This window comes from Cebus imitator, unplaced genomic scaffold (assembly GCF_001604975.1).
Source record: "Cebus imitator isolate Cc_AM_T3 unplaced genomic scaffold, Cebus_imitator-1.0 Scaffold4, whole genome shotgun sequence".
Taxonomy (NCBI): domain Eukaryota; kingdom Metazoa; phylum Chordata; class Mammalia; order Primates; family Cebidae; genus Cebus; species Cebus imitator.
The window spans coordinates 13,320,406-13,326,465 of NW_016107319.1; the positions used below are offsets into that span (position 1 = coordinate 13,320,406).

A 6,060-nucleotide genomic window follows, 5' to 3' on the forward strand; every position below is an offset into this window, starting at 1 on the left:
CCAGCAAGGGAATGAGGCTGGATGGAGAATGAGTCTGATGAACTGACAGAAAAAGGCTTCAGAAAGTAGGTAATAACAAACTTCCCTGAGCTAAAAGAACATGTTCTAACCCAATGCAAAGAGACTAAGAATGGTGAAAAAGGCTTGACAAAATGCTAATGAGAATATACAGCTTAGAGAAGAATATAAATGAATTGATGGAGCTGAAAAACAAAACATAAGAACTTTGTGAAGCATACACAAGTTTAAATAGCCAAAATGACCAAGCAGAAGAAAGGATGTCAGAGATTGAAGATCAACTCAATGAAATAAAATGAGAAGGCAAGATTAGAGAAAAAAAGAGTAAAAAGAAATGAACAAAGTCTCCAACAAATATGGGATTAGGTGAAACGACCTAATTTACATTGGACAGGTGTACCCGAACGTGATGGAGAGAATGAATCCAAGCTAGGAAACGCTCTTCAGTGTTTTCTAGCAAGGCAGGCCACTATTCAAGTCCAGGAAATACAGAGAACTCCACAAAGATATTCCTCAGGAAGGGCAAACTCAAGGCATATAATTGCCAGATTGACCAGTGTTGAAATGAGGGAGAAAATGCTAAGGGCAGCCAGAGAGAAAGATCAGGTTACCTGCCAGAAGAGAATGGGGGAAAATATTGACACCCTTAAAGAAAAGAATTTCCAACCTATAATTTCATATCCAGGCAAATTATGCTTCCTAAGTGAAGAAGAAATAAAATCCTTTACAAACAAGCAATTTCTCAGAGTTTTCATCACCACCAGGCCTGCCTTACAAGAGCTCCTGAAAGAAGCACTAAACATAGAAAGGAACAACCAGTACCCGCCACTCCAAAAACATACCAAATGGTAAAGAGCATTGACACAATGAAGAAACTGCCTCAACTAACGGGTACAACAATCAGCTAGCAGGAAAATGGCAGGATCAAATTCAGACATAACAATATTAACCTTAAATGTAAATGGGCTAAATGTCCCAATCAAAAGACACAAACTGGCAAATTGGATAAAAAGTCAAAACCCATTGGTGTGCTGTATCCAGGAAACCCATCTCACATGCAAGGATACACATAGGCTCAAAATAAAGGGATGGAGGAAGATTTACCAAGCAACTGGAGAGCAAAAAAAAAAGCAGGAGTTGCAATCCTAGTCTCTGATAAAGTAGACTTTCAACCAACAAAGATCAAAGGAGACAAAGAAGGGCAATACATAATTGGTAAAAGGATCAATGCATCAAGAAGAGCTAACAATCCTAAATATATATGCACCAAATACAGGAGCACCCAGATACATAAATCAAGTTCTTAATGACCTACAAAGAAACTTAGACTTCCACACAATAATAGTGGGAAACTTTAACACTCCACTGTCAATATTAGACATATCAACGAAACAGAAAATTAACAAAGATATCCAGGACTTGAACTCAGACCTGGACCAAGCAAACCTAATAGACATTTACAGAACTCTCCACCCCAAATCCACAGAATATACATTCTTCTCAGAACTACATCACACCTACTCTAAAACTGATGACATAATTGGAAGTAAATCACTCCTCTACAAATGCAAAAGAATGGAATTCATAACAGTCTCTCAGACCATAGTGTAATCAAATTAGAACTCAGGATTAAGAAACTCACTCAGAATTGCACAACTTCATGGAAACTGAACAACTGGCTCTTGAATATTGACTGGATAAACAATGAAATGAAGGCAGAAATAAAGATGTTCTTTGAAACCAATGAGAATAAAGCACCGCATACCAGAATCTCGGACACATTTAAAGCAGTGTTTAGAGGGAAATTTACAGCAATAAATGCCCAAATGGGAGGCAAGGAAAGACCTAAAATCGACACCCTATCATCAAAATTGAAAGACCTAGAGGAGCAAGATCAAGAAAACTCAAAAGTTAGCAGAAGACAAGAAATAACTAAGATGAGAGGAGAACTGAAGGAGATAGAGACACAAAAAATCCTTCAAAAAAAAATCAATAAATCCAGGAGCTGCTTTTTTTTTTAAAAGATCAACAAAATAGACAGATCACTAGCCAGATTAATAAAAAAGAAAAGAGAAGAATCAAATAGATGCAATAAAAAATGATAAAGGGGATATCACCACCGATTACACGAAATAAAAACTACCATCAGAGCTTACTACAAAGAACTCTATGCACATAAACCAGTAAACCTGGAAGAAATAGGTAAATTCCTGGACACTTGACCACTTCCAAGCCTAAACGAGGAAGAAGCCAAAACCCTGAATAGACCAACAACAAGGGCTGAAGTCGAGGCAGCAATTAACAGCCCACCAACCAAAAAAAGCCCAGGTCCAGAAGAGTTCACAGCTAAATTCTACCAGACATACAAAGAGGATCTGGTACCACCCCTTCTGAAACTATTCCAAACAATACAAAAAGAGGGAATCCTTCCCAAATCATTTTATGAGACCAACATCATCCTGATACCAAAACCCGGCAGAGACTCAACAAGAAAAGAAAACTTCATGCCAATATCCATGATGAACACAGCTGCAAAAATCTTCAATAAAATACTGGCAAAAAAACTGCAACAGCACATCAAAAAGCTTATCCATCACGATCAAGTAGGTTTCATCCCAGTGATGCAAGGCTGGTTCAACATATGCAAGTCTACAAATGTAATTCACCACCTAAACAGAACCAAAGACAAAAACCACATGATTATCTCAATAGATGCAGAGAAGGTCTTCGACAAAATTCAACAGCGCTTTATGCTAAAAACTCTCAATAAACTAGGTATTGACGGAATGTATCTCAAAATAATAAAAGCTATTTATGACAAACCCACAGCCAATATCACACTGAATGGGCAAAAACTGGAAGCGTCTCCTTTGAAATCTGGCACTAGACAAGGATGCACTCTCTCACCACTCCTATTCAATATAGTATTGGAAGTTCTAGCCAGAGCAATCAGGCAAGAAAAAGAAATAAAGGGTATTCAATTAGGAAAGGAGGAAGTCAAATTGTCTCTGTTTGCAGATAACATGATTGGATATTTATAAAACACCATCGTCTCAGCCCCAAATCTCCTGAAACTGATAAGGAACTTCAGCAAAGTCTCAGGATACAAATTCAATATGCAAAAATCACAAGCATTCCTATACATCAGTAACAGACTTAAAGAGACCCAAATCAAGAATGAACTGCCATTCACAATTGCTAGAAAGAGAATAAAATACCTAGGAATACAACTAACAAAGGATGTAAAGGACCTCTTCAAGAAGAACTACAAACCACTGACCAAGGAAATAAGAGAGGACACAAACAGATGGACAAATATTCCATGCTCATGGTTAGGAAGAATCAATATTGTGAAAATGGCCATACTGTCTGAAGTAATTTACAGATTCAATGCTATCCCCATCAGGCTACCTATGACCCTCTTCACAGAACTGGAAAAAACCACCTTAAACTTCATATAGAACCAAAAGAGAGCCCACATAGCCAAGTCAATTCTAAGCAAAAAGAACAAAGTGGGAGGCATCACGCTACCTGACTTCAAACTATATTACAAATCTACAGTAATCAAAACAGAATGGTACTGGTACCAAAACAGAGATACAGATCAATGGAACAGAGGAGAGGCCTCGGAGGCAACGTCACACATCTACAACCATCCGATCTTTGACAAACCTGACAAAAACAAACAATGGGGAAAGGATTCCCTGTTTAATGAATGGTGTTGGGAAAACTGGCTAGCCACGTGCAGAAAGCAGAAACCGGACCCCTTCCTGACATCTTACACTAAGATTAACTCTAGATGGATTAAAGACTTAAACATAAGACCTATCACCATAAAAACCCTAGAAGAAAACCTAGGCAAAACCATTCAGGACATAGGCATAGGCAAGGACTTCATGACTAAAACACCAAAAGCATTGGCAACAAAAGCCAAAATAGACAAACGGGGTCTAATTAAACTCCAGAGCTCCTGCACAACAAAAGAAACAATCATTAGAGTGACCGGCAACTAACAGAATGGGAAAAAAATTTTGTAATCTACCCATCTGACGAAGGGCTAATATCCAGAATCTACAAAGAACTAAAACAGATTTACAAGAAACAAACAAATAAATCCATTCAAAAGTGGGCAAAGGATATAAACAGGCACTTTTCAAAAGAAGGCATACATGAGGCCAACAAACGCGAAAAAATGCTCATCATCACTGGTCATTAGAGAAATACAAATCAAAAGTACATGGAGATAGCATCTCATGCCAGTTAGAATGGTGATTATTAAAAAATCTGGAGACAACAGATGATGGAGAGGATGTGGAGAAATAGGAACACTTTTACACTGTTGGTGGGAATGTAAATTAGTTCAACCATTGTGGAAGACAGTGTGGCGATTCCTCAGGGACCTAGAAATAGAAATTCCATTTGACCCAGCAATCCCATTAATGGGTATATATCCAAAGGATTATAAATCCTTCTATTTATTAAAGACACATGCACATGCATGTTCATTGCAGCACTGTTTATAATAGCAAAGACCTGGAACTAACACAAATGCCCATCGTTGATAGACTGGACAAGGAAAATGTGGCACATATACACCATGGAATACTATGCAGCCATAAAAAATGAGTTTGTTTCCTTTGTAGGGACATGGATGAATCTGGAAACCATCATTCTCAGCAAACTGACACAAGAACAGAAAATCAAACACCACATGTTCTCACTCTTAGGCGGGTGTTGAACAATGAGAACACATGGACACAGAGAGGGGAACATCACACACTGGGGTCCATTGGGGGAGACTAGGGGAGGGACAGCATAGGGTATAGAGTTGCGGAGGGATAACATGGGGAGAAATGCCAGACATAGGTGACGGGGTGACGGAGGCAGCAAACCACATTACCATGTATGTACCTATGCAACAACCCTGCATGTTCTTCACATGTACCCCAGAACCAAAAAGCAATAAAATATATATATTTATAAAACAAAAAACAAAAACAAAATTAACTTTAAATGTAAACAGGGTAAATGACCCAATTAAAAGACTCAGAGTGGCAAATTGGATAAAGAATGAAGACCCATCAGTGTGCTACATTCAGGAGACCCATCTTACGTGCAAAGACACATAGGCTCAAAATAAAAGGATGGAGGAAGATTTACCAAGCAAATGGAAAGCACATACACACACACAGAAAAGCAGGGGTGGCAATCCTAGTAAAACAGACTTCAAACCAACAAAGATCAAAAGTTACAAGGGCATTACATAATGGTAAAGGGATCAATACTACAAGAGGAGCTAACGATCCTAAATATATAGGCACCCAATATGGGAGCACCCAGATACATAAAGCAAGTTCTTAATGACCTATAGAGACTTGGACTCCCACATAATAATAGTGGGAGACTTTAACACCCCACTGTCAATATTAGACAGATCAACAAGACAGAAAATTAACAAGGATATTCATGACTTGAACTCAGCTCTGGACTAAGCAGACCTAACAGACATCTACAGAACTCTCCACCCTAAATCAATAGAATACACATTCTTCTCAGCACTATATCACACTTATTCTAAAATTAACTACATAATTGGAAGTAAAACACTGCTCAGCAAAGCAAAATAATGGAGATCATAACACATAGTCTCTCAGACCAAAAGGCAATCAAATTAGAACTCAGGATTAAGAAACTCACTCAAAACTGAACAACTACATGGAAACTGAACAATGTGCTCCTGAGTGACTTCTGGGTAAACAGCAAAATTAAGGAAGAAATAAAATGTCCTTTGAAACCAATGAGAAAAAAGACACAACGTACCAGAATCTCTGGGATACATTTAAAGCAGCGTGTAGAGGGAAATTTACAGCACTAAATGTCCAAAAGCAAAAGCAGAAAAGATCTAAAATTGACATGCTAACATCACAATTAAAAGAAGTAGAGAAGTAAGAACAAACACGTTCAAAAGAAAGCAGAAGACAAGAAATAACTAAGATCAGAGAAGAACCGAAGGAGATAGAGATACAAAAAACCCTTAAAAAA

At 38.0% G+C, this 6,060-nt stretch overlaps 1 protein-coding gene across 3 annotated transcripts in view; it reads right to left on the minus strand.

Annotated features, from left to right (window-relative positions):
• The window catches only part of NR3C2 (nuclear receptor subfamily 3 group C member 2), a 358,115-nt gene that overhangs the window by 83,402 nt on the left and 268,653 nt on the right, over positions 1-6,060 (minus strand). The window lies entirely within an intron of this gene.